The sequence below is a fragment of the Bos taurus genome, chromosome X (assembly GCF_002263795.3).
Source record: "Bos taurus isolate L1 Dominette 01449 registration number 42190680 breed Hereford chromosome X, ARS-UCD2.0, whole genome shotgun sequence".
NCBI classification, from domain to species: domain Eukaryota; kingdom Metazoa; phylum Chordata; class Mammalia; order Artiodactyla; family Bovidae; genus Bos; species Bos taurus.
This window is the reverse complement of record NC_037357.1, coordinates 56,031,900-56,049,211: the sequence shown is the minus strand read 5'-3', so window position 1 is coordinate 56,049,211 and position 17,312 is coordinate 56,031,900.

Here is a 17,312-nt window from a genome sequence, read left to right as displayed (position 1 = left end):
GCCTTTCTGTTCTTTGGTATCTTATTCCAATAACCTTGTCCTCTATACCACGTCAGCCACCCGTGACTGTTCGATCTCTAAAATCAGTAAGCCAAACATATCACTGTACGACCACAGCTTCCTCTTTGTCTTAACTACTTATTCAAATACTCCCACCATGACCCTTTTGACCTAACCAGCACTTTCAGTATATGGACCCCTTAATTTTATCAGTCATCAGCTTTCTCTTTTCTTTTGTTTCTGCTTATATGATTCATCATTTCAACATTTTGTCACTGCCTCAGGCTCTCTTGTCCCTCTAATTTTTGATGCACCTGCCTGGTAAAACCCTAATTATGGATGAACCTTAAAATATAGCTTCTTGATTCTTTTACCTAAGCACCTAAGCATTGCTAAAGAAGTTATCACAGTAAGGCAGACTAGGATCACTATGAATTTATGATAGTAGATTATTCCAGTTAAACATAACATATGGAACATCTACCTATTCTCTGATTAAATTCTGTTAAAATGGGAGTTAAACAAAACATTTTAAAGTATAAACCTATGAAAACAAATTGCAAAAAATGATACCACAGAGAATAAGAGAATGTAAACACATTTTTAAAGATGGAAAGCAGATGGAGGAGTTAGTGGAACTGAAAGATTGAACACAAGTTCATGATGCTGATGAGAAGTGAGCCTATTCACCTACAGAATCCCAGAGAAGCTTAGGAATTGGAGGTGTTAGTTAATGAGTAAATGATGGGAAATGAATAGAGCTGAAAAAGAGTTTGCCTAAAAACATGTGTCATAAAAAATGACCCAACTTCCCACTCCCTGTCCACTGTGAATCTCTTTCCTCATCCTGGTAGGAGACAGAACATTTATTCCACAGAGAAACTGAACCAGAGAGACTTTGGTTTGGGGGCTATCAGGCACAGAGCATGGTACCATTCGAAAATAATGTGATTAAGCAAAAGTCTACATATTCAATGGTGGAATCCCGCCAATGCCTCTTGTGCCACATAGCTCCAAGCATGTTAGCAGCTAAATATTTGCTTGACCAAAAAATTCATTTGGGTTTTTTGAATGCTGTCAAGGGAAAATCTGAACAAACTTTACAGCAAACTCAATGTATAGTAGACATTGGCAAGGCATAGGAAGATTGCTCTTCAGAGAAACTGAGTGGTCCAGAGAAGAGATCTACTGATACAGGCAATCCTTGCTTTCCCGGTAATGAAATGACTGTTGCAAGCTGGATCATACAGCTGACTTTATTATTGCAACTTTATTATACAAGTGACTTTATTATTTTAATTCCATTTTACCCTTTTAATGAAATGGCTGATATTTTTAGTTAATTAATTAATTTGACTGTGCCAGGTCTTAGGTGTGGCATGTGAAATCTTTGAAGCTTGTTGATCTTTGTTGCATCATGCAGGTTCTTTAGTTGAAGCATGTGGAATCTCTCTCTCTCTCTCTCTTTTTTAGTTGCAGCATGCAAACTCTTAGTTGAGGCATGTGGGATCTAGTTCCCTGACTAGGGATCAAACCCAGGCCCCCTATGTTGGGAGTGCATAGTCTTAGCCAGTGGACCACCAGTGAAGTCTCCAAGGTGACTTTAATAATCAATGGAAAACAATCATGCTGTGACCTTCAACATTTTTTTTTTGTCAAAACGTTAAAACCTCTCTTACTGTTAGGTTTAGATGTATAGGGAAATGATGAAAATGTAAAACTGATATTTATTTTGTATACTGTAATTTAAAACATTAGGAACATTGAACCTGAAACTATCACAACATTGCTAATCAGCTATACTCCAATATAAAATAATAAAAAAAAAACTTTTTAAACATCAGGAACATTGAGAATGAAAGTGTTTTATTAATTTATTGTTTTGGAAGAAAATTACTAGGAAGTAGTCTAAACAGTTCTTGTCTTCTCATAGTATAATTTACAACATAGAGCAAGCATTCTACACCTTGGCTTGAAAACAGTCATACACTTCTCTAAATTTGGATCAATTTCCATAATTTTGTCCCTTGTACTTTCAATCTTGTGAAACATCTTTGAGAGGTCCTTTAATGTGAAGTTTTTTTTTTTTCCAGTGTCACTTCCTTTGCAACATCTTCATTGTCTTTGTCACAACCACTCTCCTCCTTTATGTTGATAAGTTTGTCCTCAGTAAGATGAAGCTTTTCTGGCTGCAGAAGTTTCTCCCTTATGGCCACTTCAGGATCCTTCAGCTTTTGTCAAGTAAGTTATTAATGGAATTGCCTTTTAAAAAAGACCTCTGTCCTCAACATCATCAAATGGTTGATGATCATCATAACTCAGTTCATTTCAGTTCAGTCACTCAGTCATGTCTGACTCTTTTTGACCCCATGGACTGCAGCACACCAGGCCTCCCTGTCTATTACCAACTCCCGGAGTTTACCCAAACTCATGTCCATTGAGTCAGTGATACCATCCAACCATCTCATCCTCTATCATCCCCTTCTCCTCCTGCCTTCAATCTTTTCCAGCATCAGGGTCTTTTCCAATGAGTCAGCTCTTCGCATCAGGTGGACAAATATTGGAGTTTCAGCTTCAACATCAGTCCTTCCAATGAACACTCAGGACTGATCTCCTTTAGGATGGACCGGTTTGATCTCCTTGCAATCCAAGGGACTCTCAAGAGTCTTCTCTAATACCACAGTTCAAAAGCATCAATTCTTCAGTGCTCAGCTTTCTTTATAGCCCAACTCTCACATCCATACATGACTACTGGAAAAACCATAACTTTCATTAGATGGACCTTTTTTGGCAAAGTAAATATCTCTGCTTTTTAATATGCTATCTAGGTTGGTCATAACTTTCCTTCCAAGGAGTAAGCATCTTTTAATTTTATGGCTGCAGTCACAATCTGCAGTGATTTTGGAGCCCAAGAAAATAAAGTCTCTCACTGTTTCCACTGTTTTTCCATCTATTTGCCATGAAGTGATGGGACTGGATGCCATGATCTTAGTTTTCTGAATGTTGAGATTTAAGCCAACTTTTTCCTCTCCTCTTTCACTTTCATCAAAAGGCTCTTTAGTTCTCCTTTGCTTTCTGCCATAAGGGTGGTGTCATTTGCACATCTGAGGTTATTGATATTTCTCCTGGCAATCTTGATTCCACCTTGTGCTTTTTCCAGCGCAGCATTTCTCATGATGTACTCTGCATGTAAGTTAAAAAAGCAGGGTGTCAATATACAGCCTTGACGTGCTCCTTTTCCTGATTTGGAACCAGTCTGTTGTTCCATGTCCAGTTCTAACTGTTCCTTCTTGACCTGCATACAGATTTCTCAAGAGGCAGGTCAGGTGGTCTGGTATTCCCACCTCTTGAAGAATTTTCCACAGTTTGTTGTGATCCACACAGTCAAAGGCTTTGGCATAGTCAATAAAGCAGAAATAGATGTTTTTCTGGAACTCTCTTGCTCTTTTGATGATCCAGTGGATGTTGGCAATTTGATCTCTGGTTGCTCTGCCTTTTCTAAAACCAGCTTGAACATCTGGAAGTTCACATATTGCTGAAGTCTGTCTTGAAGAATTTTGAGCATTACTTTACTGGCATGTGAGATGAGTACAATTGTGAGGTAGTTTGAGCATTCTTTGGCATTGCCTTTCTTTGGGATTGAAATGAAAATTGACCTTTTCTAGTCCTGTGGCCACTGCTGAGTATTCCAAATTTGCTGGCATATTGAGTGCAGCACTTTCACAGCATCACCTTTTAGGATTTAAAATAGCTCAACTGGAATTCCATCACCTCCACTAGCTTTGTTCGTAGTGATGCTTCCTAAGGCCTACTTGACTTCACATTCCAGGATATCTGGCTCTAGGTGAATAATCACACCATTGTGATTATCTGGGTTGTGAAGATCTTTTTTGTATAGTTCTTCTGTGTATTCTTGCCACCTCTTCTTAATATCTTCTGCTTCTGTTAGGTCTATACCATTTCTATCCTTTATTGTGCCCATCTTTATGTGAAATGTTCCCTTGATATCTCTAATTTTCTTGAGGAGATCTCTAGTCTTTCCCATTCTATTGTTTTCCTCTATTTCTTTGCACTGATTACTGAGGAAGGCTTTCTTAACTACTTAACTAAGCCTTGGAATCTTGGAGCAAATTTTACAGCAGTATCCTCATCCGTGCTAGTAGCTTCACCAGATAAATGAATATTAGTCAGTTTAGGACAACTTCTGAAATGATTAAAGCAGCCTTTACTGGCAATAACTTCAGTGCTTTGGCCTGAATGCTAGCCAGACTGATTAGGATTGTTTTTATTACAGTCTTTAATCCAAAATAGAAGTAAACTGTCCATTTCAATCATAAACAGCTTTCTATCCCTAGTGCAACTTAAACTAAAAGTTGCTGATGGAACTTTATCTTTTTAAAAAATATGTTAATCAAACTTCTCCAGTGTTGTTTGTACCATAGCTTAATGCAGGCCTAGGTCTCGTCCTGTCTTTGCTGCAGTCCTTTTCAAATCACACTCAATTTCATTTCCCACATTTTCATTTTTTGGCTGTACTTCCACCTTTGTTAGCCAATTCCCTCTTTTGATTATCCATTTTTGTAAAATGCCATGTGGGTTTATCTGGGAGACAAGGCATCAACACAACTACAGTACATGCTTTGTCATCTGTGCCTGAACTGAATAACAGATTTACAGGGACCAATCACCAGTGAGCTTTGAAAGAAGTGACGTGATCTTGATGCACATCTATTATTTACATGGTGATTTGTAGGCTGAAGAGCTAGCAGCAGTTTTTATTGCAATTACTTACAGTTAATATACTGTGGTAACTGAAATTTAAACTGTGCTAATAGGGAACTGGTAGAAGCTGAAATTTGTTCATATAGGAATCATACAAAATGAGGATTGCTGATATTGACTATTTTTGTTCCTCCAGTGAAATGTCTGGGCCTGTTCAATCATCTACAGTGAAACCTACCTGTTAGTAAGCCTTAGAAGAGTTTGCATTTAAAATATAAAGGGACAACAGAGGATCACCAGGCACTTGAGGAAAGTCTTGGGCTTCCTTGATGCCTCAGCTGGTAAAGAATCTACCAGCAATGCGGGAGACCTGGCTTCGATCCCTGGGTTGGGAAGATCCCCTGGAGAAGGGAACAGCTACCCATTCCAGTATTCCGGCCTGGAGAATTCCAAGGACTGTATAGTCCAGGGGTCACAAAGAGTTGGAAGCCACCGAGCAACTTTCACTTTCAGGGTAGGATAAATAAATTTTCAGACATGTAAGGTCTTAGAGCCTTCCTATACACCCTTTCTCAGGAATTGATTAGACGTGCTCCAGGAAACAGGAACATTTGGGACTCAGGAAATAGGAGATTTATCATAGAAGGGGAATGAAAGGAAGCACTAAGATGAGAACAGTGTAGCAGGCCTAGAAGGCAGTGAGTTTAAATTGGAGCAAGAAGATGGAGGTACAGGTGTCTCTGTTTAACAAATGGAACAGACAGAATCCCAGATATCTTTGATGATAGTAAAAACAATATTCTAGGGAGAGTATAATTAAAAGACTATTGATAATAACATAAATAGTAAGCCCATGATTTTTTAAAGGAAAAATTCACTCTAGGGATAAAAAGGAAATATAATCATAGTATACTACTTTGCCCAGCAATGAAAGATATTAACAGTCATAATAATGTAAATGATGAGTATCAGGAAATTCCCTGGTGGTCCAGTGGTTAGGACTCTGTGCTTTCATTGCCAAGGGGTTGGGTTTGATCCCTGGCTGGTATGGCGAAAAAAGAAAAAAAAATGATGAGTATCAATTTAAACAATAATTGTGGTGTAACTCTGTTGGAACAATCGAAGGTAGAGAAATCTGTGTGTGGTTTGGGTATGCTGTTTTAAACAGCAAAACTCTATCTCCTTAAATTATGGATGATTTGATGATTTTTTCTCTAAATTAAAGTGTTCCCTCTCTATTGGGTCCTTCAGCTTTTTAACATGTTTTAAACCTCCAATTAATAAAAGAAAACAAAACAGAAAAGAAAACCATCTAGCCAAACAAATAAACAAAAAAATGTCCCACACTCACACAGTCCTTCAGCTAACTGCCCTGTATCTCTCTCTTGCTGCTGCTGCTGCTGCTGCTGCTAAGTCACTTCAGTCGTGTCCGACTCTGTGTGACCCCATACACGGCAGCCCACCACGCTCCCCTGTCCCTGGGATTCTCCAGGCAAGAACACTGGAGTGGGTTGCCATTTCCTTCTCCAATGCATGAAAGTGAAAAGTGAAAGTGAAGTCGCTCAGTCGTTTCCGACTCTTAGCGACCCCATGGACTGGAGCCCACCAGGCTCCTCCATCCATGGGATTTTCCAGGCAAGAGTACTGGAGTGGGGTGCCATTGCCTTCTCCGATCTCTCTCCTACTCCTTATCAAAGCTAAATGTCCTCACAGAGTGGTTTATAGTCACTCATTCCATTTCCTTTGCAAAAAAAAGCTACTTCCTCTGCACAATAAGTGAGCTTGGGAAGGTTGCAGGGCATAAGATCAATATATAAAAATCAACTGCATTCTTATAAGACATCCATTCACTGCCAATTGATCTATAGGTTCAATGCAATCCCAATCAATAGTCTGGTAGATTTTTTGGTAGAAACTGACAAGACTATTCTAAGATTTTTTGTGAAAATTCCAAGCACCTAGAATATCAAAAATTGTTTTGAAAAAAAAACAAAAAACAAACTTGAAGTATTTATACTACCTGATCTTAAGTGTTACTGTGAAACTGTACTAATCTAGACAGTGTGGTATTGATATTAAGGGTAGATCAGTGGAACAGAATAGCATGTATATATATACATTCAACATATAAAATTATATATATATATATATATATATATATATATATATATTTATACACATATATATTTACTAATGTACCAAAGTAATTCAACAGGGAAAATATACTCTTTAATAAATAGTACTGGAAAAACTGGATATAGTAATTCAAATTAAGCTGAAATGGATCATATGTGCTCAGTAGTGTCTGACTCTTTGCGACCCCATGGACTGTAGCCTGCCAGGCCCCTTTGTCCATGGGATTTTCCAGGCAAGAACACTGGAGTGGGTTACCATATCCTGCTCCAAATGGATCATATATCTAAACATAAAATATAAAATATAAAACTTTAGAAGAAGAAAAATAACAGGAGAAAATCTTTATGTTTTGGGGGTAAACAAAATCTTAGAACACCAAGACACAAACCACACAAAGAAATTTAATAAATTGGACTTAACCAAAATTTTAGGGACATCCCTGGCTGTCCAGTGGTTAAGAGCCTGTACTCCCAATGCAAGGTGCCTGGGTTTGATGCCTGGTCAGGGAACTAGATCTCACACGCTGCAACAAAAGACTGAAGATCTTGGGTGCCACAACTAAGACTCAGTGCAGCTGAAATAAATAAATAAATAAATAATTAAAACCTTAAATTTTGCTCTTCAAAAGACAGCATGAAAAAAATGAAAAAGCAAGTCACAGATTGGGAGAAAATATTCACAATACATACATCAGAAAAAGGAATTGCACCCAAAATTTATTTAAAAAAAAAATACTTACAAATCAACACTAAGAAGACAACCTAATTTTTAAAAGTGAACAGAGGAATTGGACAGACACTTCACAGAAAAGATATGTGAATGGAAAATAAACACATTAAAAGATATTTAGTATCTTTAGTCATCAAGGAATTGCAAATTAAAGCCACTACTCAACGAGCAGAATGGCTAAAACTTAAAATATTGACCATAGCAAGTGTTCATGAGGATGGGGAGAAGCTGCAACTCTAACACAGTGCTAGTAGAAACGTAAAATAGTGCAACCAATTTGGAAAACAGATTGGAAATTTCTTTAAAAGGTAAATTTACACCTACTACATGACCAAGGTCTTCTATTTCTAGGTATTTTTACCCAAGAGAAATGTAAGCCTATGTCCATACTACATCCAAAGACTTGTATACAAATATTACTTGAAGATTTATTTATAATAACTCCAAACTACTGGAAATAGTTCCAAATAACTGGAAACTACTCCAATGTTCCTCATTTGATGAATATAAAAACAAATTTTGGTAAATATATATAATATAATATTATTCATCAATTAAAAAGAACACAGTTCAGTCTCTCAGTCGTGTCTGACTCTTTGCGACCCCACGCAAAAAACAACAACAAAAAAGAACAAATTATTGGTATATTCATCAACATGGATGAACCTCAAAATCATTATGCTGAGTGAAAGAAGTTAGGTCAAAAAAAGTACATATTGCATAAGTCCATTAAGATAAAATTATAGAAAATGCAAACTAATATGCAGTGACAGAAATAAGACCACTAGAAGTTTGGGTATGAAGGTGGAGGATGGAATAGATTACAAAGGGATACACAGAAACTTTAGGGGGATGATGGAAATGTTTATCTTAACTGTGGTGAAGTTTTCACAGGTGTGTATATACGTCAAAACTGAGTGAATTGTATACTTTAAATGTGCCCCGTTTAATGTACTTCAAGATTAATGTACACCTCAAGAAAGTTTTTAACATGTTTTTAAAAAATAAACCAATTACTGATACACTACAACATGCATTAATATAAAAATTATTATACCAAATGAAAAAAAGCCAGGCGCAAAATACACAGTATATATTGTATGATTCCATATATAAGGAACTCCAGAAAACACAAATCTAATCTGTAGTGGTTGCAAAGAACAAGAATGGGCTGTGGAGATTAATTGAGAAGGATCACAAGGTGTACACAGTTGACAAAACTCATTAACTAGTCACTCAAAATGGGTATATTATATTATATGTAAATTATAGTTCAATAAAGTTGATTAAAATTTAAAATCATTACTATTTTCAGATGACATACCTGGTTACCCAGAAAATTCAAAATGATCTACAGTCAAACTATGAGAATTAATAAGTAAATTTCATAAGGTCATTGTTAATGAGGTCAATAAACAAAAATCAATTGTATTTCTATATAACCAGCACAAACAACTTGAAAATAAAAAAAAATTTCAAGCTATACCATTACTCTGGATTGGATCTTGGAAGAGAAAGAGGAGGACATGAATGGAAAAGCTGGTAAAATCCAGATAAAGTCTGGTGTTAACAGGAAAGTACCAGTGACAGTTTCTTGATTTTGACAAAAATATCATGGAAACGTAAGATGCAAACAATAGAAAAAAATTGTATGAGTGGTACGCAAAACTCTCTGTACTATCTGTGCAGTCTTTTAGGGAATCTAAATTTAGTCAAAAATAAAAAGATTATTTTTAAAAAAGCAATCTTTAAAAATAAAAAATAACATAAAACAAATTGATATACATTTCTATCTAGTGATCAGATCAGATCAGTCGCTCAGTTGTGTTCTACTCTTTGCGACCCCATGAATCGCAGCATGCCAGGCCTCCCTGTCCATCACCAACTCCCAGAGTTCACCCAGACTCACGTCCATCGAGTGAGTGATGCCATCCAGCCATCTCATCCTCTGTCGTCCCCTTCTCCTCCTGCCCCCAATCCCTCCCAGCATCACAGTCTTTTCCAATGAGTCAACTCTTCGCATGAGGTGGCCAAAGCACTGGAGTTTCAGCTTTAGCATCATTCCTTCCAAAGAAATCCCAAGGCTGATCTCCTTCAGAATGGACTGGTTGGATCTCTTTGCAGTCCAAGGGACTCTCAAGAGTCTTCTCCAACACCACAGTTCAAAAGCATCAATTCTTTGGCACTCAGCCTTCTTCACAGTCCAACTCTCACATCCATACATGACCACAGGAAAAACCATAGCCTTGACTAGACAAATCTTTGTTGGCAAAGTAATGTCTCTGCTTTTCAATATGCTATCTAGGTTGGTCATAACTTTCCTTCCAAGGAGTAAGAGTCTTTTAATTTCATGGCTGCAGTCACCATCTGTAGTGATTTTGGAGCCCAGAAAAATAAAGTCTGACACTGTTTTCACTGTTTCCCCATCTATTTCCCATGAAGTGATGGGACCAGATGCCATGATCTTCGTTTTCTGAATGTTGAGCTTTAAGCCAACTTTTTCACTCTCCACTTTCACTTTCATCAAGAGTCTTTTGAGTTCCTCTTGACTTTCTGCCATAAGGATGGTGTCATCTGCATATCTGAGGTTATTGATACTTCTCCCGGCAATCTTGATTCCAGCTTGTGTTTCTTCCAGCCCAGAGTTTCTCATGATGTACTCTGCATAGAAGTTAAATAAACAGGGTGACAATATACAGCCTTGACGAACTCCTTTTCCTACTTGGAACCAGTCTGTAGTTTCATGTCCAGTTCTAACTGTTGCTTCCTGACCTGCATACAGATTTCTCAAGAGGCAGATCAGGTGGTCTGGTATTCCCGTCTCTTTCAGAATTTTCCATAGTTTATTGTGATCCACACAGTCAAAGGCTTTGGCATAGTCAATAAAGCAGAAATAGATGTTTTTCTGGAACTCTCTTGCTTTTTCCATGATCCAGCAGATGTTGGCAATTTGATCTCTGGTTCCTCTGCCTTTTCTAAAACCAGCTTGAACATCAGGAAGTTCACGGTTCACATATTGCTGAAGCCTGGCTTGGAGAATTTTGAGCATTACTTTACTAGCGTGTGAGATGAGTGCAATTGTGCAGTAGTTTGAGCATTCTTTGGTGTTGTCTTTCTTTGGGATTGGAATGAAAACTGACCTTTTCCAGTCCTGTGGTCACTGCTGAGTTTTCCAAATTTGCTGGCATACTGAGTGCAGCACTTTCACAGCATCATCTTTCAGGATTTGGAATAGAGTTTTGCCAAGAAAATGCACTTGTCATAACAAACACCCTCTTCCAACAACACAAGAGAAGACTCTACACATGGACATCACCAGATGGTCAACACCGAAATCAGATTGATTATATTCTTTGCAGCCAAAGATGGAGAAGCTCTATACAGTCAGCAAAAACAAGACCAGGAGCTGACTGTGGCTCAGACCATGAACTCCTTATTGCCAAATTCAGACTTAAATTGAAGAAAGTAGGGAAAACCACTAGACCATTCAGGTATGACCTAAATCAAATCCCTTATGATTATACAGTGGAAGTGAGAAATAGATTTAAGGGCCTAAATCTGATAGATAGAGTGCCTGATGAACTATGGAATGAGGTTCGTGACATTGTACAGGAGACAGGGATCAAGACCATTCCCATAGAAAAGAAATGCAAAAAAGCAAAATGGCTGTCTGGGGAGGCCTTACAAATAGCTGTGAAAAGAAGAGAAGCGAAAAGCAAAGGAGAAAAGGAAAGATATAAACATCTGAATGCAGAGTTCCAAATAATAGCAAGAAGAGATAAGAAAGCCTTCTTCAGCAATCAATGCAAAGAAATAGAGGAAAACAACAGAATGGGAAAGACTAGGGATCTCTTCAAGAAAATCGGAGATACCAAAGGAACATTTCATGCAAAGATGGGCTCAATAAAGGACAGAAATGGTAGGGACCTAACAGAAGCAGAAGATATTAAGAAGAGGTGGCAAGAATACACAGAAGAACTGTACAAAAAAGATCTTCATGACCCAGATAATCACGATGGTGTGATCACTGACCTAGAGCCAGACATCCTGGAATGTGAATTCAAGTGGGCCTTAGAAAGCATCACTATGAACAAAGCTAGTGGAGGTGATGGAATTCCAGTTGAGCAATTCCAAATCTAGTGATAGAAGTATTCAAAAAATTTAAAAACAGTAATTTGACTGAATATCTCCAGTGAGATATACCTTACAGGGAAAAATAATTGTAAAGAAACAAAAAACTTTATAAAAACATTTAGGAAGGATTTTAATAAATAATTTTGTATCATGCAAATTTTTGGCACAAAAACATCATAAACAATAAAGAATGTCATCACGCGGCCTCTTAGCAAAAAGGGATGGTTCAGGTCCATGTCACAAAACATTGCATAATAAAATATTTCCTGTCAAATGACTGTCATTCCTTTTTTTTTGTATGTCTTTTGTTTTGTTTTTGGACTTTTTACCACTCTTTTTTGTCTTTAGATGGAGAAGGCAATGGCACCCCACTCCAGTACTCTTGCCTGGAAAATCCCATGGATGGAGGAGCCTGGTAGGCTGCAGTCCATGGAGTCACTAAGAGTCAGATAAGACTGAGCGACTTCACTTTCACTTTTCACTTTCATGCATTGGAGAAGGAAATGGCAACCCACTCCAGTGTTCTTGCCTGGAGAATCCCAGGGACGGGGGAGCCTGGTGGGCTGCCGTCTATGGGGTCGCACAGAGTTGGACACAATTGAAGCGACTTAGCAGCAGCAGCAGCAGTTTGTCTTTAGAAATATAGACTTATCAATTCTTGAGTTTGAGAAAATTCATCTAGGATATATATCTTCATCTGAAGACTCATAATCTGATATTTCACTTATCCAATCAAGTTCACTGTCATCATCTGAGTCTGGAGTTCTGTTATCTTTCTCATTATATTCATTCACATTCTGATTCATCTAATAATTGTGAAATTCTCTCCTTTGTCAATTTTCTTCTATTTGCCATTATGGAAAGACATTTGTTTTAAAAATTTGGATTCTCAAATGGGTTTATTAAAAGTTAAAAGTAAGCTACAAAGAAAAACCAAAATCTTACACCATTTACAATAGTGTTGGAAAATATTTACTACCTAAGAGTGAAACTTGGAGAAGGCAATGGCACCCCACTCCAGTACTCTTGCCTGGAGAATCCCATGGATGGAGGAGCCTGGTAGGCTGCAGTCCATGGGGTCGCTAAGAGTCAGACACGACTGAGCGACTTCCCTTTCACTTTTCACTTTCATGCATTGGAGAAGGAAATGGCAACCCACTCCAGTGTTCTTGCCTGGAGAATCCCAGGGACAGGGGAGCCTGGTGGGCTGCCGTCTATGGGGTCACACAGAGTCAGACACAACTGAAGTGACTTAGCATGCATGCATTGAAGAAGGAAATGGCAACCCAATCCAGTATTCTTGCCTGGAGAATCCCAGGGATGCGGGAGCCTGGTGGGCTGCCATCTATGGGGTCGCACAGAGTTGGACATGACTGAAGCGTCTTAGCAGCAGCAGCAGCAGCAGCAAGAGTGAAACTAGGAAAATTGTGCACAACCTCCAGGTAGAAAGCTCTGAAACATATTTAAGAGGAAGTAAAAAAGACCCAAATAAATAAGTAGGTTGTAAATGAACTGTAAATCTCAATACTGTAAAGTTGTCAATTTTTGCTGATTTGATCTGTTGATACAAGATGTGTGCATGCTAAGTCACTCAGTTGTGTCTGACTCTTTGCAGCCTCATGGATTGTAGCCTGCTGACTTAGCAGCAGCAGCAGCAGCAAGCTCCTTTGTCTGTGGGATTCTCCAGGCAAGAATACTAGAGTTGGTTGCCATGCCCTCCTCCAGGGGATCTTCCTGACCCAAGGACAGAACCTGCATCTCTTATGTCTTTTGCACTGGCAGGTGGGTTCTTTACCAGTAGTGCCACCTGGGAAGCCCAATCAAATCCCAGTTGTATCCAGTGATAGAAAATGACAAACCAATTATAAAATTTATTTGGAAATACAAAGGACCAAGAATAAACAAGGCAATCTTGAAGAAGAATGAAACAGAACATAATACCAGAAACTAAGCTATATCTAGCTATAATTAAGACAATGTGGTATAGATACAAGGACAGACAAATAGACCAATGGAACAGAATAGAGAACATAAAAACAAATCCATATCTTTAGTTACCATATTTATGTCAAAGATGACACTGCAGTTCAGTGGGGGCAAAGAACAGTCTCTTCAATAGATTGTACTGGATCACTTGATTATCCATACAGGAGAAATTGTATATCAACTTCTTTTCATGTTATACACAGAGATGAATTCTGCATGAATTGCAGATATAAATGTGAAAGATAAAACAATAAAGCTTTCAGAAGAAAATTTAGGAGAATGTCTTTATAGAGCAGACAACTCTCAGAAGCTAAGTCTGGGGAAATGTGAACAACAAAGTAAATAACGCTAGCAATGAATTATCACTCAAAGAATAGAACAAGTATACTTAGATCCGTACACATGTAAGTAAATAGGTGAATGAACAAAGTAGGGGAGGGATAGATCTTTCTTACAGAAGAATTCCAATTAATAAATGTAGAAAGAATAATGGAAATAGATAATCATCAAGAGGCAGTAATATTTATTTCAAGCAGGAAACATTGATGGCCAAAAGCTTGAGGAGAAACACGGTAATATCAGTCTCAAAGTTCAGTTCTTCAGTTCAGTCACCTAGTCGTGTCTGACTCTTTGTGATCCCCATGGACTGCAGCACACCAGGCCTCCCTGTCCATCACCAACTCCCACAGTTTACTCAAACTCATGTCCATTGAGTCGGTGATGCCATCCAACCATCTCACCCTCTGTCGTCCCCTTCTCCTCCTGCCCCCAATCCTTCCCAGCATCAGGGTCTTTTCAAATGAGTCAGCTCTTCACATCAGGTGGATAAAGTATTGGAGTTTCAGCTTCAGCATCAGTCCTTCTAATGAATATTTAGGACTGATTTCCTTTAGGATGGACTGGTTGGATCTCCTCGCAGTCCAAGGGATTCTCAAGAGTCTTCTCCAACACCACAGTTCAAAAGCATCAGTTCTTCGGTGCTCAGCTTTCTTTATAATCCAACTCTCTCATCCATACATGACTACTGAAAAAAACCATAAATTGACTATATGGACCTTTGTTGGGAAAGTAATGTCTCTGCTTTTTAATATGCCATCTAGGTTGGTCATAACTTCCCTTCCAAGGAGTAAGCATCTTTTAATTTCATGGCTGCAATTACCATCTGCAGGGATTTTGGAGCCCCCCCAAATAAAGTCTCACTGTTTCCACTGTTTCCCCATCTATTTGCCATGAAGTGATGGGACCAGATGCCATGATCTTCGTTTTCTGAATGTTGAGCTTTAAGCCAAATTCTTCACTCTCCTCTTTCACTTTCATCAAGAGGCTCTTTAGTTCTTCACTTTCTGCTATAAGGGTGGTGTCATCTGCACATCTGAGGTTATTGATGTTTCTCCTGGCAATCTTGATTCCAGCTTGTGCTTCATCCAGCCCAGTGTTTCTCATGATGTACTCTGCATAGAAGTTAAATAAGCAGGGTAACAATATACAGCCTTGATGTAATCCTTTCCCTATTTGGAACCAGTCTGTTGTTCCATGTCCAATTCTAACCGTTGCTTCCTGACCTGCATACAGATTTCTCAAGAGGCAGGTCAGGTGGTCTGGTATTCCCATCTCTTTCAGAATTTTCCACAGTTTATTGTGATCCACACAGTCAAAGGCTTTGGCATAGTCAATAAAGCAGAAATAGATGTTTTTCTGGAACTCTCTTGCTTTTTTGATGATACAACAGATGTTGACAATTTGATCTCTGGTTCCTCTGCCTTTTCTAAAACCAGCTTGAACATCTGGAAGTTCACAGTTCACATACTGTTGAAGCATGGCTTGGAGAATTTTGAGCATTACTTTACTAGCATATGAGATGAGTGCAATTGTGCAATAGTTTGAGCATTCATCTCAAAGTAGCTCCTTTCAAATCTTTTTCAATTGCAAAAGGAAAAATAACTTTATAGTAGAGAAATCTAACAGACACCAAGTTAACCAAGTAATCAAGTTTACCAAGACCAATAATAGAGCATGTTGATGTCATGTATCCCCTGACATGATGTGACATGATGCACTGAGAAGGACACAACATCACCTCTGTGATATTAGTGCAAAAAATGAGCATAGCCACAATCTAATCATGAGAAAACATCACACAAGCTCAAATTGGGAACATTCTAGAAAACTAGTAGTCTTCAAAAGTGTGAAGTTAATTATAATATTTTCCTGTTGCTGCTACAACAAATTATCTTAGTGGATGAAGGCAAATTTATTCTCTTACAATTCTGGAGGTCAGAAGTCTAAAGTCAAGGTGTCAGTACCTGTGTTCCTCCTGGAGGCTCTGAGGAAAGAATTTGTTTCCCTGTCTTTTCAGTCTCTAGAGACTGCCTTCATTCCTTGGTTTTGTAACTCCCTTTTTCCATTGCTCTATCATTTTGCTTCCATTGTAACATCTTCTACTGCTGACTCTGATCTCTTGCCTGCCTCCTCCCTTATAAGGACTCTTATGATTACATTGGTCACACCTGGATAATGCAAGGTGATCATCTCAAAACCTTAACTTAGTCACACCTGCAAAATACCTTTTGACATGTAGGCTAACACCTACAGGTTGCAGAGATTAGAACATGGACATCTTCGGGGTCCATGATTCAACCTAGGGATTCCCTTGTTGATTCAACCTACCACAATCATGAAAGGTGAAGACTGAGGAATTGTCTTGGATTGGACATGAAACTAAGGAGACATGATAATTAGATACAATTAGATCCCAGAGCAGAAAAGTAATCAGGTTTGCTAGCGGGACAACTAGCAAAATTCAAATAAGCTATACATTAGTTAATAATAATGTATCAATGTTAATTTCCTGGTTCCTCTAGTTGCACTATGGGTATATAATATATTAATATCTGGTGAAGCTAGGTGAAAGGTATACAGAATTTTCTGTAATATTTTTGTAACTTTTTAATTAGTCTAAAATTATTTCAAACTAATTAAAAGAAAGACACAAACAATAATAATAACAGCCCATGATAAGATAGCACTATACATCCACCAGAATGGCTAAAAAAAAAAAAAAAGGACAATACCTACTGTTAGTGAGGATGAGGAGAAACTTGAATTGTCATTCATCACTGGTGGTGGGAGTACAAATTGGTACAAATATTTAGTAACCTCTTTGGCAGTATCTTCTAAAGCTAAAACATATCCTACTCTATGACCCAGGGGTTCCATTTCTAAGCACATACCCAACGTAAGTGCAAATATGAATACATTTACCAAAAGATATGTACATGACTGTCATTGCTGCCATAGTCCCTGAGAGCCTAAGAAGGGGGAAATGAGAGGGAGCTGTCAACTGTCTTCAGATGGTGGCAACGGTGGTGGCGGTCACTGCCACTGGGGAGGCACAGCGGCCAGTGTGGAGGCACTGTGGCTGTAAAGCAGGAAGAGCAAGAGGAGGCAGTGGTTTGCATCAGCCACTGGCAGTAAACGCCAGAAGGATAAAGAACCACCGAAGCCAGGAAAAATTCCAAAAAATAAAATACAAAAGAACCAGGGTACTGCTGTCAAAGAGCTGGAATAACAGAGCTTGAAATTACCACTGAAAAATATCGAAATGT